Raw genomic sequence first — 24,423 nt, 5'->3', positions numbered from 1 at the left:
TGAGGGAAATGAGACAACTGTAGAGAAAGACTCACCCTTATGTCTCAAGAACATCCTATCACACGCTTATGAAGGCATATGAGATGATAGTGAAAGTGGGAAAACATGCATTTTACGCCACTGCCATTGCATCTGTGAGCTCACTCCCAACGCAGTTATTTAGGGTAGTTTTGGTCTGTCAGCACCCTTCAGGAAGGGCACCACAATTCTAGTCAGTTGGAACTTTGCTGTGAGGCATTATTGATCTTTTTTGCGGATAAAGTCTTGTCGCTCCATTGGGACCTTCCTGCCACAATTGATTAGGGAAGGGAGCTGGAGGCCTGTTGGCTGTCACAGGAGATAACGCTTGATGGCTTCAGGTGGCTCTCATTAACCAAATTGGACAAGTTGCTGGCATCAGTAAGGGTGACCACCTTCCCCCTTGATCCCTTTCAGTTTTGGCTGTTCCAAGGGGGTGACCAGCAGATAGGAAGCCCTCTCGGGAATATCATCTTCTCCCTTTTGTTTGGGAAGTTCCATGTGGTACTTAAAGGTGTGGTGGCCCATCCCTTGTTGAAGAAACCATCACTTGATCCACTACCACTACCACTCAGTCTCACATATTGTGTTTCTGGGTAAGGTGGTTGAAAGGTCTATTATGGATTAGTTCCTGACATTCTTGGAGGACGCTTTGTCACTCAACCCATATCAATAGGGCTTCTGTTCAGGGTGGGAGGTTTCGGATTGGGAGGAGCAGGTGGGGATCTTCGCTTGTCACTATGGGTGTCATACCCCTCCTGCCACCTCTAGCCTTCAAGGAGTTGCCACAGGTGTCGTCGGCCTTCCAAACTGTCAGAATAGGAGAAGCCAAGGGAAGAGTTGAGCCAGGGACAAGATCAGCTAGATCTAAGCTCTGACTTCACGGAGCAGCCAGGGCCAAGCTATAGGAACGGACTAATATCTCCCCCAGACTCAACCCTTGACCCTGCCAGCACCGCAGGACAGCCCCAACATTTCGCCTGAACACAGAAGGCAGCGGAGTTCAGACTTCACTGAGTGGTGGAGAATTGCCTGGCTCCTGGCTCACTATCAATCTAGATGGAGTCCAGGTATATTCTGTGGCGTGCAAGACTGCTTACAGAAGAGAGGTGACTGTAATTCCTGAGCTATGGAAAATGTGTACTTATATACATCTTTAAACAGCCCCGCGGCGCAGAGCGCCGCGGACTGAATAAAGGAGTAAGGGCTGTGTGGGAGGAGGTAGGGCGAGCCCTGTCTGGGATACAAACTCGTGGCTCCTGATTGGCTCCTCCGAGTGTCCATCCCGGACCAAGCAGCCAATGGGGAGCCACGCAAACCGCGGCTCCCCATTGGCTGCTTCACCCGGCCAGGGAATCTGGCCGGCTGCTCAAGATAGCCACGGGTGGGGACTGGGCTGCGCCGCCTTCTCGAGGCCGCTCTGGCGGCCGGGAGAAGGCTCCAGAGAGCCACGGGTGGGGGGTGGCCCACGCCACCTCCCGGCCGCTGGAGCGGCGGCAAGGCTGCTCCGGCGGCCAGGAGAAGGCTCCAGAGAGCCACAGGTGGGGGGTGGCCCTTTGGGGTTTGGGAGGGGGGTTCCCCTTTCACATCTAGCGCCCATTTCATTTGAATATGAAATGGGCTTTAAATCTAGTACAAATATATTTGTGGAGTCATAATAAGTAGTATCCTCTAACTGAGGCTGTGGAGAATGGAGAAAGATATGATTTACACAAAGAGAAGGTAAATAGCAGACAAAGCGAACACAAGAGAAATAAGAGACAATTGTATGCATGTTGGCAATTAACTCCCAATCAGAGATGATATTATCATGTTTAACTCCTACTATGCACCTTATCCTAAATGTGTGGAAATATGCTGTACTTGTTAAGTAGGAAGAGACCGTAGTACAATGTATATCATAGTCAAGTGCAAATTCTTGTTACTTCACATGTTCTTAAGTCCTGATTCTAAAAACTAATGCTGGATAGAGTGAATTAAGGACTGATCATACTTCCTCATTTCAATTTAGTTTTTATTTTATAAAAATAGATTTATTTTATACATGGCTACATTAAGTCTAATTTATGCCCTAAACACAGTCCAGCATTGGTGCTCCTTGTCCCATCCATTGCTTGACTAAGTCATTAAGACTAAACATGAAATAAAAAAACATTGTTTTAACAATGACAGTTAAATTTGAACAGAGCAGATAAGTACAATTACAAAAAAAATTCAACTAAAGTCAAGTGTAGCAGTGAAAGAGTTAAGGGCATGGTAGCCAGGGGCAAAAGCTTGGTGGTGCCCCCTTCCCTTGTTGGCTTAACCACATGCTTATGATTAATCCAGGGCTGATTTTATATACAGCTGTATATTTCAGGAAGGTACACATTTCTTCTTGCTGAAGTTATTTGTGCGTTAAGTACTGTCAAGTCACTGCTGACTTATTGTGACTGTAAGAATTAATGTCCTCCAGAATGTGCTGTCATTAACATCCTTGCTCATATTTTGCAAACGGAGGGCTGTGACTTTCTTTATGGAGTCAATCCATCTTGTTTTGGGTGTTCCTTTTCTGTTGCCTCCAGCTGAAGTTATAGCAGGGGAGAAACAACAGTCTATACTTTCCACCCTAAAATGATGGTGAAATTTAGTCTCTTTTTGGGTATCAATGTATTATTTTCAAAATAAATTTAAAGTCTCAAATATGTTCTTTTCTAATCTACTTTTAAAATTAATTCCCTAAAATGTTTCTAATAACTGCTGAAGGGACTTATTTTTAGATACTGTGATTTCTTGGAAACCAAAAGATGCATAGACAGACATGACGTGTGTTTATCTCAGATAATTATTCTGCTCAATTCTATTATCTTGCAGTATTCTCTTCTTTCGATTTTTATATTTGGTGATTGGTAGAGCATTATAATGATCTATTGGAACAAGGTATTAGCTACTCTGAATTCCTAATTTTCAAAGCACTTTTTATGGGAAAAAGATGTAGGGGGGAGCTAGAGACTCACTATTTTTTTAAAAAAGAAGAGAAAACAGTGTCCTCATAGAAGTTAGAAGAAGAGTTGTTTCTTATATTCTGCTTTTCTTTACCAGAAGGAGGCTTACATTCGCCTTCCCTTTCCTCTTCCCACAGCAAACACCCTGTGCGAGCCCTGATATTACTGCTCAGTGAGAATAACTTGATCAATGCTGTGGCCAGCCCAAGGCCACCCAGCTGGCTGCATGTGGGGGAGAGCGGAATCAAACCCGACTTGCCAGATGAGAAGTCTGCACTCCTAACCACTACACTAAGCTGGCTTGGTTTTCCCATATTGTTCCCATATGTTCTTATAATATTATAGCAATCTAATGATTACCAATTTATTTTTTAAGAAGAGTCCTGCTGGTGGTACAGTGGGGGAAAGGGCAGCTGTGAGAGACTGAGGGAAGGAAAATTATGGCAATGTGAATGGGACCTTGGTTAATACTTGGATTCCCATTCATATCACCTGGTAACATGCTTGATGCTCTTCTCCAAACACCTTGAAGAAAGTTAGGTTTTGGAAATAGTGTACTAAAGATGTAGAAAGGATTACTGGTGCTTTATTAGACCATAATGTCTTATAGATGTGTTATGCCAATAAAGGTGTCTTGAGTCTTCTTATAGATGCCCCCCTGGAGGGGTGACATTGCATTTTGGTGGCTGAAGCAAAGAAAAACCTCCATGTGGAAGCAGCTTTTGACTGGTAAAACTAGGTGTGCTGATTATTTTTAATGATCTTGTGCATATCCACCAAGGTGTAGTCTGCATGGAGCTTTTATTCCAATCCCAGGTCGATTCAGTTCCTGCCATCTCCACTGAATGCGATTTCCATTTTGATTTTGTCCAATTTAAATTTTCCCTCTGCAACAAGCATGATTGATTCAGAGTGATCGTGCATTTATCCTGCAATATCCTAGGGTAGATATAACCCTCAATATTTGAATAATCGGGTTGCGAAAACATGAGAAAACATGCGAAGCTCTGTCTGCTTCGAATTTGTCGCTGACTCCATGGTAGAGAAGCCCTGATTGGCCAAGGCTGCCCAGGTGACAAGCTTGCCTTAAAGGGGAAGCCCCTAATTTCTCTCAGCAGAAGCCCTAACCTCTGTCGGTAGAGATTTGCCTCTTGGTTTTTTGTCTCTCCCCCCCCCTTCAAGAAAACAAAGAAAGAGTCTCCGGCTGTGCTTGGCTCCCCCCTTCCCCTTCTAAACTCCCCTAACCACGTGCAGAACACTCTTCTGTTTCAATGGGGGTGGGGAGACAAAGACCCGAGTTCAAATCAATCTGGATTCAGCCGTATCCATACCGGAAAAAACAAAGTAAGTGCAGAATCAGCCCTGGTGGAGGAAGATATGTGAGCTGCAGATAGGTAATTGTCTTGAGCTAGTTCTGCTAGAGAGCAGAATTCTGGGGAACCAAGGTAGAATGGATTTGAATTAGGCTTTGGCAGGGCAGTAAGAGAAGTAATGTGGAAGAGAAGTAATGTTTTAATATAAAATGGGAAGAGGCGTGTGAAGGAGGGTAAAATTGTCCAGCTAATCAGACTTCCAGTGGCCAATCAGAAGCCCTGCAGGGCAGCAGCCCTTCCTGGCTCTGCTCACTTTCTAAAAACAATTGGTGGGTTCCAGGAAAATGTTGACAAGTGCAATGGCAGCTCTTGGCAGCAGGGACCCCTAGGTTAGAGGTAAAGGTAAAGGTATCCCCTGTGCAAGCACTGGGTCATGTCTGACCCTTGGGGTGACGCCCTCTAGCGTTTTCATGGCAGACTCAATATGGAGTGGTTTGCCAGTGCCTTCCCCAGTCATTACCATTTACCCCCCAGCAAGCTGGGTACTCATTTTACCGACCTCGGAAGGATGGAAGGCTGAGTCAACCTTGAGCCGGCTGCTGGGATTGAACTCCCAGCCTCATGGGCAGACAGCATCAGACAGCATTTCTGCTGCCTTTCCACTCTTGCGCCACAAGAGGACTCAAATGCCAGACAATTGTTCTGGCAAAGATTTTCAGTTACTTGCTTTCCCCATATCATTTGACAATGTCTGATTGACCTAAAATATGAAACCAGAATGATCATTTACAAAAGCAAGAGTAAAGATTTTACCCCCAGATCCCCAGAAAGTCCTTCAGTATGCAAGGCACATGTTTAAAATTTGTTTTTCAGTGGTTGGGGGGTATAGCGATATACTAGATATAATATATAGCCCTTAAAACTAAGCACCAAACTTGCAAGTGAAAGTTTTCTGTACTTCCTGAAATGAAAACTATACAAAAGAAGCTTGTTAATCCTTTTTATGACTATGAAATGAACAATGACATAATGTAAATCTTTGCAGTCGATTATGTGTACATTTACCTGCCCTATATTTTAACATCACAGTATATTGCATTATTTATAAAACATGAAAGCTTGAAAGTTAAATCCATTTTACAGTTTTGGATTCAACTGTATACTCCAGGATCATCTTCTGGTTCAGACTATCAGTACTTCTTTCCTGGCAGTAAACATTTGGAACTTGTGCTTATGAGTTTAGGACTGAAAAACATTAAAACCACTAAAGTCCATTTTAAAGACCAAACTGTGTTTTATTGATTTCAACTTCTGAGTGGTTTTTACATGCTGCTAAATATTTCATTTCTAAACTTCATGATTTTATATCTGCTAATCAAGTATGGGTCTATTTGTGGATACTTCAGTCCATTGATGGAACCAAAACAGATAGTTCTGCAATCTTGGGGGACCCTTCAGGTTTGCAGAAAAATCTGAAATCCTTTAAAAATTGCATTGGAAGATTTAACCCACCCCCCTCCAAATGTGCACATAACACACCTATGGCGGAGGCCAGGAGCTGTGCTGGGCAGGGCAAGTGAAGGCTGGGAGCCATACTAGGAGCTGTGGCAGATAGAGGTCAAGAGCCACTCTAGGTCTGCTGTGGTGGCAGCAGTGGCCAAGAGCTATACTGGGCCCAGCCATGCTACTGGCAGTATCCTAGAGGTGGGTTGGTGGTAGTGTCCTGGAGCCATGCTGAGCCTGGTATCAGCAAATGGGGAGGGGAGAAGGATGGGATTCCCAACATGAGTTTTGTGGACTGCCACATGTATATTCTATAACTAATTATCATTATTTTGTATTTATTTATACCTTGCCTTTGTTCCCAAGACTGAAGGTAGCTTACAGAATTTAGAAATGCAATAGTATAAGACATGACATAAATGCATATAGTAGATTACAGAAATTAGAAAACAATGCAGTAAAAAGCAGTTCATAGAATAAATGCATGCATACACTGCAGCCTTTAATCCTTTATTAAAGCATCCTCCTGAACAATTCCAATTTTACTAGAGCCCTGTTTTCTTTATAAAACCACACTGAATATTTCTGTGAAACAACCAAAGTGTGGGAGTCTTTCTGACTTAAATTGTTAATAATAGTATTGTCTTTTCACATAGAACATTTCTGTGATGGCATTTCACTAGCAGGCAACCTGAAGCAAAGTGGTGTTCTGCTTGGAACTGTTTTCTGTGCTGTGCAGATGATCTCAGAATCTTATCTGTGCCAATCCAAACATTAACAAATTATGAGTCAGTCACCACTCCCTTCTACAACAGAGCCAAGAGTTTGTATAAAAAATGACAAATCTGCTGGCCCTTTTAAGTATTGCTGTGGCTATGGATGACAATATTATGTTAAGAATTATTCTAAACCTTTGCAGAATATAAACAACAATATTTAATAATAATATTACGTAGTTGTAGTACTTTAATGTTTAAAAATGATGAGTTTTGCTCAGTTTGGCCCCAATTTTGCCCAGAAGTATTATGTGAAAATAACAAGGTGTAGTGCTAGGCCATACTAGATTCACAGTTGTTCAGAATTCAGGATACTGGACAGAAGTTACTTGGAAACTAGCACTGCTATCACCTCTGTACTACTTGCTCAAAGTAGGAGATAAGTAAAAGGACCTTTTGTTTTTTCTAGCTGTCTTATCCAAAGGAAGCTGCAGCAGATGTTCTGGCTCCCTGCCTTTAAAAAATGGTAAAGATCTGAGTAGGTTAGGAAATAGTGGTCGTGTTCAGAAAGCTATCCATCTGTAGTTAGAATAAATGTACTTCTCCAGTCGTCTGGGCTGGGGCAGTCTCAAAGCCTGGGATGAAGTTCCTCCTCCAGGCAGGCAGGGTCACTAACTCTTGCAGTTGCAGTAGCAGGAGGGGCTTCCCACAAAGTCCTAGTCTATGGCTCTGCCTTAGGCAAGCAATGTCTTCACCAGTGCTCCTTCTGAGAGCTGAGATTCCTGTGAAATTTCTTTGGGATTTTTATTACTGTGCAAGCACTTTGAAAGGGAACAGGTTCTTCCCCCTCCCTTTTGCCGCACTGTTTTTTTCCCTAGCTGTAGCTGAGCATTCTGGGAGCTGCAGTGGTGGCAAGGAACCCTTTCTGCAGCCCAGCCTTCTTGGAAGGGAAGAAGACAGTCTCCATGCCTGTAGGGATCTCCAACCTTCCTGCTCAGACTGTTCTCCTTTCTGCTCCTGAGGATTCGGGTGTTTGCAGGCCTTCTGCATGACCACTTGAGGCCCTCCTTGCTTCTCACAGGCAGATCACAGCAAGACTGCCTGTTAGTGTCCACATATCTCTTAGTGAACCTCTGGTCACTACAATGAAGATCTACCTTTTCCCTCAAAATATATTTTATGAAATCCTCCCTAAAGTATTGCGTATTTTAGAAATCCCTTTTGCTTGTAAGGAGGTAGAAGCACCAGTCCCCAATGAGCCTCCAAGGTCTGATAGAACTTTCCCAAAAGAGAGGTCCTTTTGTAGCAGTTTTTGATAAAGTAGTGCAAGCCAAATGGGAATGCCCCACCAGATCCAAATTTAACCATCCAATTATTGCCAGGTTTTATTTACTGGTACCAGAAGTGGTAGAGAATTTCTAATTGCCCTTAGTGGATGACCCAGTAGCTACCCTGTGCTTCAACTTGGTTCTTCCAATGGAGGCAGAGGGTTTACCAAGGAATCCTTGTGAGAAAAGAACTGAACAAGCTCTGTGTAAGAATTTGGAAGTCTCTTCACCATTTCTCAGTTCTCCTAGCACTAGTTCAGTATTTGCAAGGGCTGTTTATTACTGGGCTTCAGATTTGTCTGTATCTGAAAGTGGCATCCCGAAAGAACTAAAGGATGAGTTAAAGAATCTTTATCTGGTAGTGTAATTTTCTGCAGATGGATCTCTCGATGCTTATTCAGCTTTCAGCTAGAGTCATGGCATTGAATGTTATGGCTAGAAGGAATACCTCGCTCCAGAGTTGGAAGATTGACCCATCTTCTCAATCCAAAGTAGCTAGTGTGCCTTATAAAAGCACTAGCAATAAAGGCCATTGTGCATAAAAACACAACAGGCTATAGAAAACCCTCGTTAGTAAGGGCTGACAAGAGTCCATTGCTTTCCTCATGGTGCCCCTCTGGCCTCTACTTTCCAGGACTAGCCAAGTTTGCCAGCTTTCCCCTGCCACCTCCCTTTCCTGCAGCCAGTATGGCCAATCAACTGCCATTTGATAAATAAAGGATGTGTGAGCTAATGGGCAGGCCCATTATCACATTAAGCAGGGGCTAATGTCTGAGGTGTATCCATCGCACTTAGGGAGTGCCCGCAGAGCCAGGTGCAGTATGATGGATGGCACACTCCATTTTATGACTTTTCTATTGCTCTTTATAGAAGGATCAACAAACTAAATCATGCCCTCCAAAGCTCCCAAGCACTAATGAGGGGCAGGTGGGGAGGTGAGAGGAAAAGGGTGAAAAGAAAATTGGAAAGTGGCCTGTAGCTTCCCATGCTTGTGGCTAAGGGCCACCCCAGCCTGAGCCCTGAGAGGAGGATATTACACCAATCGGGAAAAGGTGGTCTTATGTCATCCACGGTTGTTGGACAGATCCCTCGGATGGCCTTTTTCCTATTGGTGGAATATCCCCAATTTAGGGCTATTCGACTCCTGTTTTTAGAGGTTAGTCATTGGCTATTACGCCTGGTGATTTATATAGCATTATGATTATGATGATTATGATAATTTGTTTGGAGAAGATATGGACAAGTATTTGGTGGTACTTGTCAAGAATACAAGAAGGGTTTGCTGTTCTGGAAATATCTCAGCTGTCAACAAAAATTCAGGGCAAAGTTCCAAGGATCACAAGAAAGCATCTTCAGCATGACTATACAGAGCAGGATCACAAGAAAGCATCTTCAGCATGACTATACAGAGCAGGCTTTGTTAAGCAGGGTTTCATAAAACTCTGGGGTTTCTTGATAGACCTGGAAGGGTTTCCTGAATGGGTGAGAATTAATTCATTTCTATATGTATTTTAAATTTGTAAAACATTTGTCAGGTGATATGACCCACCCTCCAAATCGCCAATTATGAGCCTGGAGTGGGTGGGAAGGGGATGGGCCCAAGGTAGGTGTGTACCCAGCTATGCTTTCATACTGTATTCTACATGATTGCACCACTTCTGAAGTTTCTCAAGACCTGAAGAATGTTTCAGGGGTTTCTCAATGGTAAAAAAGTTGAGAAAGGCTGACCTAAAAAGCAGCCAAAAGATAGGGGATCATCTTTAAAGGTTTGCAGTTCAGTGGAACACACTGTGGAAGACTGGTAGGTGATAGACTCTATCCATGGAGTGCTCTCTGGAATTCTCTCCTGACCAACGGATTCCTACAAGTGCCAAAACACAGCTGTTTACAAAAACATCTCATCAAAGCCATTCAGCACTTGTTGATCACAGCAAAAGAGCCAGTACCAAAAGAGCAGAAGACCTCAGGGATTTATTTGGTCTTTTTCTAGTTCCAAAGAAGAATCATGATGTGAGAGTGATTTTGGATTTGAATTGTCTAAATAGGAAATTAAACAAGAATTTCAGGATGGAAACCCTAAAATCCATATTTTCTGCAATCCAGAAGAAAGATTTTCTGGCTTCAGCAGATCTCTCTGAGGCCTATTTGCATATTCCTATTTGGCAGTCCCACAGAAAGTTTCTGAAATTTGCGTAGAGCAACCTTCATTTTTAATACAAGGATCTTCCATTTTGCTTCAAGTCAGCACCAAGGCTATTTACCAAAGTCTTGGTTACTCTGATTGCCCATGTGAGAACTCGAGAAGTGTCAATATTTCCTTATCTCAATGATATTTGAATCAGGTCCCTGTCTTTCCAACAAGGAGTTAAAGATGTTTGTCATACTTTTTCGTCAATCAAGAAAAGAGCAACTTAACCCCTTCCCACAGGGTTTCACATCTAGGTGTTGTAATACGGTGGTCCCCAACCACTGGGCTGCAGCACCGGGCCGCGGCTCCCTCTCCCTGCCCCCCCCCCCGCAGTGAGAAACTTCCCAGGCCGCAAGCTTGCGGCCCGGGAAGCTTCTTTTTGCGGGAGGGCGAGGAGCTGGAAGCGCTGCCACCAGCGCAAACGCGCATGCGCGGCAGGTCTGGGCGTGCATGTTTACGCCATGCATGGATGCAAATGCGCATGCGTGGCACTTTCGCACATGCGCGCATGCATGGCAGGTCCCCACATGTGTGTTTGTGCCTGCAAATGCGCATGCGTGAACCAATCAACATAAAAACTCAAAGCCCTCTTTACAACCAGGCAGTGCCACGCCTTTTCTTGCAGATGTTTGGGAATGGGACAAAAATGTGTGGCAGCCGGATCACCCTCCCCCCCCACCGGTCCGCAGCCTAATAAAGGTTGCGGACCACTGTTGTAATAGACATGGTTCTGGACAGGATGTTCTTGTCTTTGGAGAGAGACAAGAGATCAGAATGGCAATACAACTGGTGTTGAGTCAAGCACCCTGGAGATTTGGCATTTGGGCATGTTGATATCCTGTCAAGATGTAGTGCAGTGGGTCTGTTTTCATGCATGGCCATTTCAGAAGTTCTTGCTTCAGCACCACTGATTCTGGACCACTTTCAGCTACAGTAGAAAGCCCTTGCTTTTTTACAAGACCTCCACACTACTATCTCGAGAAGACAGATTGCCACTATCTTTTCTTAGTATCCCTAAGAAGTAAAAATCATTAAAAGGTATATTAGAGGTACTGCCCTAATCAATCTTCCTCAGGTATATTGATTCTTTATGTAGAGCCCGAATACTGTTCTCAGGGCTCTGGTGAGAGCACTTTTCAAACCATTAAGGAAGTGACACTCAAGACAAACTTTCTAATGGGCATTACTTCTACTAGAATGGTGTCCAAGCTCAGAGCTTTGTCAGTTGACAAGAAATGCTGTGTTTTCCATAATGATAGAGTTATGCTGAGTTGAGATGTGGCCTTTGTCCCTAAGGTAAACTCTGCCTTTTATAGATCAATTGATTCTATTCTTTTTGTCCCATTCCCAAACATCTGCAAGAAAAGGCGTGGCACTGCCTGGTTGTAAAGAGGGCTTTGAGTTTTTATGTTGATTGGACTAAGTCTTTTTGTAAATCTGATTCTTTGTTTTATTTGTTTTAGGAAGGCTTCCTTAGAGAACAAGATTTTGATGGCAGGCAGATTAGAGACTGCATTATCCTTGCATACAAACCATTGGGTCTGGAGCCCCCTGCAGCAGTGACAGCTCATTACCTTAGAGGGGTGGCCACTTCTGCTGCATACAGGTTATTTCTGTCTTTGAAGATCATCTGTAAGGCTGCTACTTGGAGCCTTCAATAGATAATACAGGATTGACTAATTGGCTTCGGCTGAGGTGGCTCACCGCCCAGGGACACACTGCTTTTTTATGTTCCAGGCATGGAGACTGCCCCACCCTGGGCCACTGGAGAATGGAAGATTTTTCTCATTTATCATGAATCTTCCTTGGCATTCTGGAGTGGGGCAGTCTAACACCTGAAGGGTTGTCTGTGAATCTATGACTACATGTTCTGAGGTGGCTTTCTGTAAAGTTTATGGCTCCTTGCACTACTTCAACCTCCTTTTTTCTTCTCAGGAAGGGTGCCCCCCTTTTCCCCATTTGTTTTGGGTTCTGTCTGTCAGTTTTATAAGAGGGGGAGTATTTTCTCCTATTGGCACTGCTCCTGAACCAGACTAGCACCATGGGGGAAGCCCCCACCCAGGAATCACGAAAGCAGGTGGTTCTGCCTGCCTCAGGGAGGAGCTTCATCTCAGGCACTGAGAATATCCCATCCCTGGACCACCAAGAAGGACGCTTCATGGTTAGTAAGAAAAATGTTCAATTTCCTGTATTGCTCAGACATCCCCATTTGCCTCCTCTTTCCATCATTTGAATAGCACAGCTGAAGGTTTCCTGGTTTGGGAAGTCTTGAATCAAGCAACAGCTTGCCATGCCATCTGGGTGCAGGCAGTTCTGTCTCTCAGAATTCCCATCAAGGTAAGTCCAGTTTTTCTTTCCGGTTCTGCCTACAAACCATCTGGGATCTGAAGAAGTAAGCAGTGACTCAGAAAAGTTCATGCCCATCCACAACTTTTGTTAGACTTTAAGGTGCTACTTGGACTCCAATTTAGGAAAGAATGAATATGCATAGGCATCTCCAGGTATGTGCTAACTTCACTGAGTACTATTGCTGGCACATTCATGAAGGTTTTCAGGCTCGTTTATCTCTGAAGGACTTATTACCATGTTTCCATGTGTAAAGACTAGAAAGTTGTTTGTCTGCTATGACTCATTAGGCTTAATTGTGGACAATCAAAAACCTAATAAAGATTGGATTGTCAAGAGTCTTGATTCCCTGACTTCAGGTTACCTATGCGTAAAAAGATCAGCACTTTCAGTTCTGCAGAATGTTGAAGGAAATAGTGAGATGGTATATTCAGAATATCTAAAAATAGATTCAGAGAATAACTGACAACTGTTTGCCTTTCTTGGCTGATAAATTATATTTCCCCACATTTTCTCTCTGTTTTATTAATGTATTCGTAATGCTTTATGGATCATGCACTATTCTGGTCTGCACTTTTGGTTTAAATTTTAAAGAAAACTTGTTTTATCTTTGACCATCACCTTGGTCTACATTATTGCTCTCATCTATTATTTAGTTTGCGGGTTCACCCACACTTTAAGTGCTTTTTAAGAAAGAGAAAGGCAGAATCCCTGCAATGCAGAGTATAACCTCTGATAATTTTGGAAACATAACAGCTGGCTGTAATCACTGTCTGGAGAAGTCACCCAAGAAATCTTTCTACCCAAAATAAATTTTGGTGTAATTCACATTTTACACAGGGCAGTGTAAATAGGCCATTTCATTTCTTCATAAAGTGTTAATTTTTATACTTTATTTTATTAAAGTATGCGTAGATTTTTTAAAAGCCCTTTCATTATTCATATTTCTCCATTTACTATCCATGGAACCCTGCATATCTTCCTCAGTTTGAATGAGACGAAGTTGGAAGTAAATGCATCTAATCTGTACCTAACATTTAGACTTCTGGGACAAAGGATCAGGGGGAGGGGTCAGGAAATTCATTTGGGCTCAAGGGAGGCAACATATTTATAAAAGCTACATAACTTTTTATTAAAGATGAAATAAAAAACACCACCAAATTGAAAAAAAATTAGAACCATGTTGTTAAAACAATCCTTTGCTTACCTTGATCACAGCATTCTTGCCCACAGAGCTCTAACTTTGGAAAGCTTCATGGTGGAGAAAATTTCTGGAAAAGAACAATTGGGAAGCTCGCTGTATATGACCTTGTTGCTCAAATGCATTGATGGCATTGTAAGAGGACATTTCAGTTTTATGAACGAGATTAAACCAAAAGAAATGTACATACGCATACGAGCTGTGGGGAAGGAGAATTAAAATTGTTTTCAGAATTCATTCTTATCTGTAGAAATTAATAATTTTAATAATCGGGAAAGGAGGTTTAATTACCTAACAATGAAGAGATAAAAAGATATCAAAGATGGATTTTTGCATGTAATCTCCAAAATGTACTATTATTTTTATTAAAAAGCTGTGTCTTGGATGACCAAAGCTACCCCAATCTCATCAGATCTTGGAAGCTAAGCAGGGTCAGGCCTGATAAGTATTTTGATGAGAGAACACAAAGGAAGCTGAGGGTCACTATGCACAATCAGCCAATGGCAAACCACGTCTGAGTGCCTCTTGCTTTGAAAACCCTATGGAGACCTGGATAACTCAGTCTAGTCTGATCTCATCGGCTTTCAGCTGCTAAGGTCACCTTGGATCTGAGTAGCACTGGGATAGGAGACTACCAAGGAATACCAGGGTAACTACACAGAGGCAGGAAATAGCAAACCACGTTTGAATGTCTCTTGCCTAGAAATTCCTATGAAGTAGCCATAAGTTGTCTGCAGTTTCATGGCACTTTCCACCACAGCTCAACTGAAGTCTTCATTGCTTTACTATGACCATTTATGCACTGGGAACTTCACTGTCCCAGCTCCCGTGCAGGAGCAAAATAGGAGGAGGAGGAGGTGCACCAGGCAAAATGCTCCCCCGTGTGGTTGCAGGAAGATGTGGGGCAACCTGCCACAACTAAAACTCCAGCCTACAACACAACATGAAGCCTCCAGTGCATAAACGGTCTATGTAACACATGAATAGAGTCTCTTGCTGAGCTGACAGAGTGATACATTAACATGTGGAAATACAGAGCTCTCCATACTTGTCTCCAAGATTCCTTACACTGTTATTTCTATTGCAAATTCTAGGATGTTGCAAAAATCCCCGCAGATACCTGTGATTTATTACTTACATATTATATGAACTTCATATTGTTCAGCTGTTTTTCTTTATGTGCAATGAGGTACATGGGGAACATAATTTTCTTCATCTAAGGCAGAGGACATCTTGGTAGATGTTTCCTACCATGTACCCAGGGAGGCAGGAATAAAGCTTCTTCCACTTCTCTCCTGCGGCACGCATCACCCATCTCTCAGGCTTCTTCCTGCCTCTTACAGGAAGAGCAGCTAGATATTGGGCTTCCTATCTATCTCTTACTAATTTTTCTTCTCTATGCTCCTTTTCTCATTCTACTGTCCTACTTACAAGGCATATATTCCATATTCATGCCTACGAGAAATAGAACTTGGGAAAGCAATTTTTAATCTGAAGTTTATAAATAAGTTAATCAGACTCTTCCACTTCAGGATGGAGACCCAAAGGTTCATCATGGAGGCTCTACAGCCAGGAGAATTCTTGACATCACTGGATCAGACAGTGCTGATATTCCCAAACTATTGCAGATATCTGAGATTCTGCATAGAGGACAGACATTTTCAATTCTGTGCACTACCCTTTGGTTTGTCATAGAATCATAGAGTTGGAAGGGGCCATACAGGCCATCTAGTCCACCCCCTGCTCAACGCGGGATCAGCCCAAAGCATCCAAGAAAAGTGTGTCTCCAACCTTTGCTTGAAGACTGCCAGTGAGGGGGAGCTCACCACCTCCTTAGGCAGCCTATTCCACTGCTGAACTACTCTGACTGTGAACATTTTTTTCCTGATATCTAGCCTATATCTTTGTACTTGTAGTTTTTGCCTTTTGGGAGAGTAATGTTTTCATTGGTGCAGATTATGGGTCTTTTGTTGTAATTCTGGATGTAGCTAGATCCAGAACATCAGTGACTGAATAATGGAGAATGGCATCAGTATGGAACTGACCACAGAACCAGCTTTCCAGAATACTCTCTCACAAACTATAAGTAAAGAGGGAGCTGCTGATAGTTTTTTCTTTAGCTGGCTCTGAATCATGAGAACATCCTTTCCTTTGCAATACTAATATTCTTACTGATTAGATCTTACAAAAAAATTAATTCTAAATTTATACCAGCTGGATCAAGTCAGAATCAGAAGACCTTTATTGGCATATAGCCTGCTCAAGTGTATTTTTCCATGGAACAAAAATTACCATGAACAAACAACATTCATCGCTAATAACCAATAAGTATTAAAATATAAGCAAGTTACCTCACTGAAAATGGTTCTTCTCTTCTGAGGTTAAGGAGGTCATGGGATTGATGTATTTAATCCTTGTGATGCAGAAGGGCTAGGAAAACTGTTCTTAATTCTAATAAGTTTATTGAGAGTAGAGCTTCCTAATCAAACCACTGACCTTGGGGGTAGGGGGATTGTTTAGGTCTACCCCCTCAGCTGCTCAGTCTGTGAAGATCTGCATCTCTCCTTCAGTGAAGAAAAACTTTCTGACTCAGGTTGCCTGTCTCCATCCAACAGGATAAGCTCTGCTTGACTTGTATCGGGACTTTTAGCAACATGTTTTAGCTTGTGGTAATCTAATTGGAAGGGCTGTAGAAATTGTTGAAACAGGTACACATGTGTAGTGCCTTTGAACTGGCAATCAGTAGTTCCATGAAACTGGATGGTTCTGGCTGTGATTACTGTAGCTGTTGCTACCTCTGTCTTCTTGATTTTTTTCTGAAGTAGTGTTGTTTCTGGTTCAGGTCTATTATGTCTCCCAATCGTTGTGAAGGAACAACTCTTCTCTGTATTTATTATGAAGCCCAAGTCCTGTAGTCATCTGTGTGTGTACCATGGACTGTTGATTGGACACTGATATGATCAGGAGATTGTCTAGCTAAGGGAGCATATATATGCCGTTTCCTTAGCATCACCACTGGATTGACATAGAATCATGGAATTGGAAGGTACCTCCAGGGTCATCTAGTCCAACCCCCTGCAGAATGCAGGAAATTCACAACTATCTGCCCGCCCACAGTGACCCCACAGTCCATATGATGACCCACTCCCCAAAAAACTAGAATCCCTGGTCAGTCTGGTCTGCTGGAAATTCTCCTTTTAACCCCAAAGTGGCGATCAGCATTTCCCTGGGCAAGAGGGCCACAAGAGCCAAGCTCAGACACAATCCCTTCTGCCTGCCCAATTACAATATGCCTAAGTTCAAAGAATCAGCATTTCTGTCCGATGACGATCTAGCCTCTGCTTAAAAACTTCCAAAAGAGGAGAACCCACTACCTCCCAAGGAAGCCTATCCCACTGAGGAACTGCTCTGTCAGGAACTTCTGGATGTTAAGCCAAAAATTCTTGTGAATTAATTTCATCTCACTGGTTCTGGTCCCACCACCTGGGGCAACAGAAAACTACTCTGTTCCATCCCCTATGTGACAGCCCTTCAAGTACTTGAAGGAGGCTATCTTATCACCTCTTAGTCATCTTCTCTCCAGGCTAAACATACCAAACTCCCTCAACCTTTCCTCATATGTTTTTGTCTCCAAACCCCTCATCATTTTCATTGCCCTCATCTGGACTTGCTCCAGTTTATCTACATCCTTCTTCAATTGTAGTGCCCAAAACTGAACACAGTACTCTAAGTGAGGTCTAACCAGAGCAAAGAAAAGCATGATCTGGACACTGTACTTCTTTAGATACAGCCCAAAATTCCATTTGCCTTTTTAGCCATTGAGTTACACTCATGTTCAGTATATGGTCTACTAAGACCCCTAGATCTTCGTGAATACCTGCAATGCCATGAGAAGAAGGATGTCCTCACTTCAAGAAGGATGTAGATAAAATTGAAAGGGTACAGAGTAGAGCGACGAGGATGATCTGGGGCCAAGGGACCAAGCCCTATGAAGATAGGTTGAGGGACTTGGGAATGTTCAGCCTGGAGAAAAGGAGGTTGAGATGGGACATGATAGCCCTCTTTAAGTATTTGAAAGGTTGTCACTTGGAGGAGGGCAAGATGCTGTTCCCATTGGCTGCAGAGGAAAGGACACGCAGTAATGGGTTTAAACTACAAGTACAACGATATAGGCTAGATATCAGGAAAAAAAATTTCACAGTCAGAGTAGTTCAGCAGTGGAATAGGATGCCTAAGGAGGTGGTGAGCTCCCCCTCACTGGAAGTCTTCAAGCAAAGGTTGGAGACACACTTTTCTTGGATGCTTTAGGATGCTTTGGGCTGATCCTGCGTTGAGCAGGGGGTTGGACTAGATGGCCTGTATGGCCCCTTCCAACTCTATGATTCTAAATGAACCAGTCCAGAGTTACTGGAAGTTTTCTTATGAACCAATGAAGATGTCCAGCGTCTTTGAGAAAGACAGTGGCCTACATGCACACAGACGAAAGATGTAAACAGGCCCTAATATAATAGGTTGTGTGTGAAGAATCTCAGTGAACGTATACAGAGAAATGGGTGCTTAGTGTTCTGTTTAAATAGGAAAATTGTAATGGTATAAGTTTTGGCACACTATCCCCTAAAACCATATGCTTGGTGTGATTGTTGTATTTGACAAACTGGAGGGAAGGTGGTGGGTCTGTTCATAGTAAGGACAAAGGCCAGGGAGAACCTTGGAAGTTTTCCAGGAACCTAAAATAGTAAAAATGGGGTAGAACCAGAGTTGTAAATGTCTTGAAAACTGCTGGATTTCAGAACAGGAAACAGCTAGGGTGGAACATAATTTTAGCGGCTGCTAATTGCATTTTGAGTGTGACAGGGAAGGTGATGAAAGATTGGAAGTTGATGAACTTAATAGCACCTTTCTGGAGGTTCTGTTGTCTCAAGAATCTGCATCCTGGCTTTGAGTGGGGAGAGAAAGCAAGCAGCCCCTAGTCATCTCACTAATCGTGAAACCTGGTATCTGGCTGGTGTCCCTGATGGCTGTTTGGCGGCAGGATGTGTACCTTTTGGGTATAGATACAAAGTCCAATTCTGCCAGACAGTGTGTTTCAAAGTGATATTGGGAGCTATAGTGGAAGGGCATTTATGTTTTGGCTGTTTATAAACTGCCCCTCAAAAGAGAGGAGGGGTCTAGATGCTAACAGTGAGGTAGAAGGGATTCAGAGGACTGTGACTAACTCAAAGTCGCCCAGCAGTTTTCATATGGAGCCATGAGGAATCAAGCCTAGTTCTCCAGATTGAAGTCCACTGCTCTTAACCAGTACGCTTATTACTTGTTATTACTTAATGACACAATGCTGATAATCGTCTGTTCCAATACTGGTATTAAGGAAAACATTCACAATCCTTGCATTCAGTTCCCAGGGAGAAATATATACAAATCCCTCCCCCAAAGCTGCATAATAGTTCTCTAGCTAAAAGCTTGAATTTTTCTCTATCAAATTCAAATTATTTCTTTGGAAACTGCATGCTGATAAATGGTGATAACTTGTTACAGCCTAATTAATATATTTAAAAGGCAACTATAACAGCTGTTGCTGCTCTGCTCAGATAACAGGAGAAGTTGCAATGAACAGGAAGGATCAATTGGAACATGGACAGTTGCTTCTATGCAGCCCCCCCCCTCAACACCCTCCCTCAAGCTGAATCAAAGCACATGTCATTCTGATGAGACCATTTACGCCACAGTAAAAGTTCAACAAATTGGCTTCAAGGGAATTGGAAGAACGATGGGTAAAGAATAGGAGAATTGCAAATTTTTCTCAAGATCATTTGGAACTACCACTATGACTATATGTACAATTGATGACAATGGAATAGTGTGGAACCAACCTGTGGCTTCTTTTCTTGATGTACCAAACCTCAAAACGTTTCTTAAATTCCTATTTTTATTTCAGACATTCCCAACATTCATTTATAGAAAGTAATAATTGAATGCATGATAACAGTTACAACATAGACTTATTTGGAATTCCATTAGAGTTTCTTCTTATACTATCATGCTACTAGTAAACAAAGGTGGGCTGAATCAATCAAATTTTAGTCTTCACAATATTTATAACCTAGCAATAGTTCACTGTAGCTTCAAATAAAACACAGAAGTTTCCCTAAAAGTCTTAACTGTGGCAAAAGCTTTCACAATACCAATAGGAATAAAGCAGAACCACTTCCTCATTACTATACTACTATATGGGATAACTGAAGGAAGGATCTGGCTCCAAAAATCTCACTGGTTTAAACAATAATGGGCAATTTGTTTTTCTACCAGGACAAGATAGAGACTTTTATGACTTAAAAATGAAAAAAAAACATTTATAGATTGAAGGAATAATAAAAGGTTGGTCATTATTTGGAAAACTCAACAGTGGCCACAGGATTGGAAAAGGTCAGTTTACATTCCAATCCCAAAGTAGGGCAAAGAATGTTCAAACTACCGCACCATTGCACTCATTTCTCATACTAGCAAAGTTATGCTCAAGATCCTACAAGCTAGGCTCCAGCAATATATAGACCGAGAACTTCCAGAAGTACAGGCAGGATTTCGAAGAGGCAGAGGAACTAGAGATCAAATTGCCAACATATGCTGGATCATGGAGAAAGTTAGAGAGTTCCAGAAGAACATTTACTTCTGTTTCATTGACTATGCTAAAGCCTTTGATTGTGTGGAGCACAACAAATTGTGGCAAGTTCTTAAAGAGATGGGAATACCAGAACATCTTATCTATATCTTGAGAAACCTATATGCAGGTCAAGAAGCAACTGTGAGAACCGGGCATGGTATCACTGATTGGTTCAAAATTGAGAAAGGAGTTCGGCAAGGCTGTATACTGTCGCCTTGCCTATTTAACTTGTATGCGGAGCACATCATGGGAAAGGCGGGGTTAGATGAGTCACAAATTGGCATCAAGATTGCAGGGAGAAATATCAACAACCTCAGATATGCAGATGATACCACTCTAATGGCAGAAAGCAAAGAAGAACTAAAGAGCCTTTTGATGCGGGTGAAGGAGGAGAGTGCAGAGGTTGGCTTGAAACTCAACATCAAGAAAACGAAGATCATGGCATTTGGCCCTCTCAGTTCCTGGCAAATAGATGGGGAAGAAATGGAGATAGTGACAGATTTTATTTTCCTGGGCTCCAAGAACACTGCAGATGGGGACTGCAGCAAAGAAATTAAAAGTCGCTTGCTCCTGGGGAGGAAAGCTATGGCAAATCTAGACAGCATCCTAAAAAGCAGAGACATCACCCTGCCAACAAAAGTGCATTTAGTCAAGGCTATGGTATTCCCAGTTGCAATGTATGGCTGCGAAAGTTGGACCATAAGGAAGGCCGAGCGTCAAAGAATTGAGGCTTTTGAACTCTGGTGCTGGAGAAGACTCTTGCGAGTCCCTTGGACTGCAAGGCGAACAAACCGGTCAGTCCTAGAGGAGATCAACCCGGACTGCTCCTTAGAAGGCCAGATCCTGAAGATGAAACTCAAATACTTTGGCCACCTCATGAGAAGGAAGGACTCCCTGGAGAAGAGCCTAATGCTGGGAGCAATTGAGGGCAAAAGAAGAAGGGGACGGCAGAGAATGAGTTGGCTGGATGGAGTCACTGAAGCAGTAGGTGCAAACTTAAATGGATTCTGGGGAATGGTAGAGGACAGGAAGGCCTTGGAGGATCATTGTCCATGGGGTCGCGATGGGTCGGACATGACTTTGCACCTAACAACAACAATAACAACAACAACAACAACAGGTCATTATTACAAGATAGCAGAGGAGAAGTTAAGCTTTGTTGGTTTCAATATCTGCAATTTATTGCATTTGTTCCAGACACCAGCCATTTGATATAGTATTACTAGAGTACTGAAAAAAATTAGATAGTGATATCAAGTAGATAAATATACTATAAAGGTATCATTTTAAATAGTGATAAATCCTTTAAAGATAATTCTCCTTTAGCTCCCTTAAATTCTAAGAAATAGCTGAGAGCAATTAATACCTTTCTCTCTGAGAATGGCTGATCACGTATTTGGAAGATGCACTCTCTTAAAACAGCTTCTCCCAAAATTAAAGGCGTATCCTATGAAATTAGGAGCCAGTAGTATCTCATGCTGTCTCAGCTTCATATCAAATATACTGTGGAGAGGCTGTGGTATCCCAGCTAATGTTCTGTCCTGCTGCTGATCATGCCCAGCTTATTTTGGAACAAGATTTTGAAGCATGTAGAAACAGTCACAAAATACAGTTTCTTATGACCTATTTATTGTCTTAGAAATTTTGGATACACAATACCTCTCTATCTTAAAAAGGGAACTGGTTTTGAGAGCCAGCCTGGTGTAGAGCCAAGTTGGTGTAATGGTGAAGAGCGCCAGTCTCTAATCTGGAGAACTGGGTTTGATTGCCAACTCCAGATGCAGCCAGCTGGGTCATCTTGGGCCAGTCACAGAGCTCTCTTAGCCTCACCTACGTCACAGGGAGTCTGTTGTGGGGAGAGGAAGGGTAGGTGAATGTAAGCCACTTTGAGATTCCTTCTGCAGTAAAGAGGGGGTTAAAAAATCCCATCTCTCTCCCTACTACTACTGGCAGCAAAAATTTCTAATTACCTCAGGCTTAATATGGTTGGGTGCTGGAATGAGAAGGTATGGAATTTCTTTATGCTTAGATAACATATCTGCAACTAAGTGACAATTTGTCATATTTCACTAATTTTCTAAATAGATCCATATATTTATAAAATATATGGAGATAGGGGCACCATGAAGTAGGAGATGTGTGAAAATATTGTTTTATTAAATCATTCTAATTTAATAAGACATCTGATGTGATGTCTGCAAAAAGCATTGCTGGATAATAGATTAGCTGTTGATCATATTACTATGCTTAGTTTACTAATTCTAAAATGTTGTTACTTGGAAAACAAGAATTTTTACGACTTTCTTATAGGATATAAAAGCAGGCACAATGGCAATACTGTCAACCTTGAGATTGTCCGTGTGTAAGATTCTTGCCAAAAGCCCCATTCCCTTTGCCATATGCCAATCTCAGGATATTTTCTGTCCAGAAAGTTAACATTCCTTGGATTAGTGGAATTAAATCTGTTCTTAGATGTCAATTCTCTTGTAGAGATTAATGTCTACTCCTGCTGAGAAAGATATTCAGTAGATCAAAGGTCTATTTTTAGCAAACTTCTGTGGGGCAATATTACTCTAAAGATCACACACTTGCATAATATTTAATATGATTAAACCCTAATGTAATTTATCTAAAACAGATTTAATCCCCAGTAGTTTCCTTCAGGAATCAGTTACCTAAAAAAATGAGTTCCTCTAACCAAGTTCATAAATTACAAATCGCTTATTTCTTCATTACAGAAATCCTTCACAAAGAAGCTTGGATTCAAGATGGAAGGCATTCTCCTACTTACATCAGCCAGTCTGGTACATTTGCTTTCATACATGCACAGTAGCTAATGACATACACCGGAACTTCTTAGCACCTTAGGAGAAGGAGTCTTGCATTTGATAAATGGACATCTTCTATCCGTTCCATTTTAATTGGACTTGTTATTCATAGAGAATAAATTGAAATTTTAAAAAATCTCACTGGTTGCTCTCTACATTCTCTATTGTATCACATGTGTGTTCAGGATTAGACCTCTGTGGAAGCGGAGTCAAGATGCATTAGGACTAGCATTGTATGGTACATATAATGTTATTTCATTGATGATTAACCTATGTGCTTTGCCTTTGTTTTTAACTTTATAAGGTGCACAAGAAATATTAATATAATTTGATTATATTTTTGGGCCACCTAACCATTCAAGTCCTATTGACTTTTAAGGCCCTATGCGGTCTGGGCCCCATGTACGTGAGGGGACTGCTTTCCGATATGTCTCCCAGAGGACACTACACTCTAAAACCAATTTGTTGGTATCCCTGGCCCTAAAGACATTTTCCTGGCCTCGGCCAGATCCAAGGCCTTTTTGGCCTGAGCTCCTGGTGTAATTAGTTGCCTGTGGCAATCTGGGTCCTGACAGAGCTGTCAAAGTTCTGTCGGGCTGCACTCTTCCTCCAGGTTTCAGTCATGGCTGAAGCCGTAGCTGTCCGGAAATTAAATAGGTCTCCCCAGCCCGGTTAGCCTGGTGGAGGGAAGGAGGAGGGGTACTGATGTAATCTATATTGTTATTACTGTAAACTTCCCAATACCGCCTGTGGGGGAGGGGTGGTATACAATAAATAAACAGATAAACAACAAATAGCTCAAATGTGAAATACATGTAGTCAGTGAACTATATGTACAGTACATTCTTGTTACAAGATGTTTTCCCAGATGGAACATCTTTATTTCTGCACTTGAAATTTGGGTCAGTGGCTTGAATCCAGCCTACATTTTCTGCTAACAGAAAGGGGCAATTTCTGCCGTGTCTACTCTGCACATTTCTCTTTCATGCTCTTCCTCAGTGTCCCTATTCCCCCAAGGGAACCAGCATTTCAAGGGGATCTGTGGCAATAGCAGGACTTGAGCAACAGGAAAGGAATATTTATTTTATTTATAATTTGATTTTTATACCGTTCCTCTCAGACTCACTGTGAGGTTGAGCAACAGCTGCAGCACTGTCCCACCTTGGTCTAGCTGTCATCCATCAGGACGACTAGAGTTGTCTCTGCCCCTTGGCCAGCATGGAAACCCAACTGGAATGGATCCAGAACTGATGCTTCACCCATGAATGCTAACAGTTGATCTATGGCAGCCCTTTCAGTCATCTTCCCCAGAAATTCAAGGTGCAAAATGGGGCAAAAAC

General features: G+C 42.3%; 2 long non-coding RNA genes across 8 annotated transcripts in view; one reads left to right on the top strand and one right to left on the bottom strand.

The window, feature by feature from the left end:
* LOC143840000 (uncharacterized) overlaps nucleotides 1–24,423 on the top strand; it is a 37,630-nt gene that overhangs the window by 2,145 nt on the left and 11,062 nt on the right. For 2 of the 5 annotated variants that reach the window (XR_013231962.1, XR_013231963.1), the window contains exons 1-2: nucleotides 12,085–12,211; nucleotides 22,994–23,059. This is a non-coding gene — a long non-coding RNA (uncharacterized LOC143840000). Of the gene's footprint in view, nucleotides 1–12,084; nucleotides 12,212–12,269; nucleotides 12,388–22,993; nucleotides 23,216–24,423 lie in introns of those variants that run through there. The other 3 variants (XR_013231966.1, XR_013231965.1, XR_013231964.1) reach the window with 3 other exon arrangements.
* The window catches only part of LOC143840001 (uncharacterized), a 64,608-nt gene continuing 44,962 nt past the window's right edge, over nucleotides 4,778–24,423 (bottom strand). Inside the window, exons 2-4 of one of the 3 annotated variants that reach the window (XR_013231967.1) lie at nucleotides 13,604–13,667; nucleotides 11,886–12,434; nucleotides 4,778–11,796 (exon numbers count right to left, since the gene is read on the bottom strand). This is a non-coding gene — a long non-coding RNA (uncharacterized LOC143840001). The remainder of the gene's footprint in view (nucleotides 11,797–11,885; nucleotides 12,435–13,603; nucleotides 13,668–24,423) is intronic. The other 2 variants (XR_013231968.1, XR_013231969.1) reach the window with 2 other exon arrangements.

Source organism: Paroedura picta, chromosome 6, assembly GCF_049243985.1.
Source record: "Paroedura picta isolate Pp20150507F chromosome 6, Ppicta_v3.0, whole genome shotgun sequence".
In the NCBI taxonomy this organism is placed as follows: Eukaryota; Metazoa; Chordata; class Lepidosauria; order Squamata; family Gekkonidae; genus Paroedura; species Paroedura picta.
The sequence above is the reverse complement of the archived record's forward strand: the minus strand, read 5'-3'. Positions and strand labels throughout refer to the sequence as shown.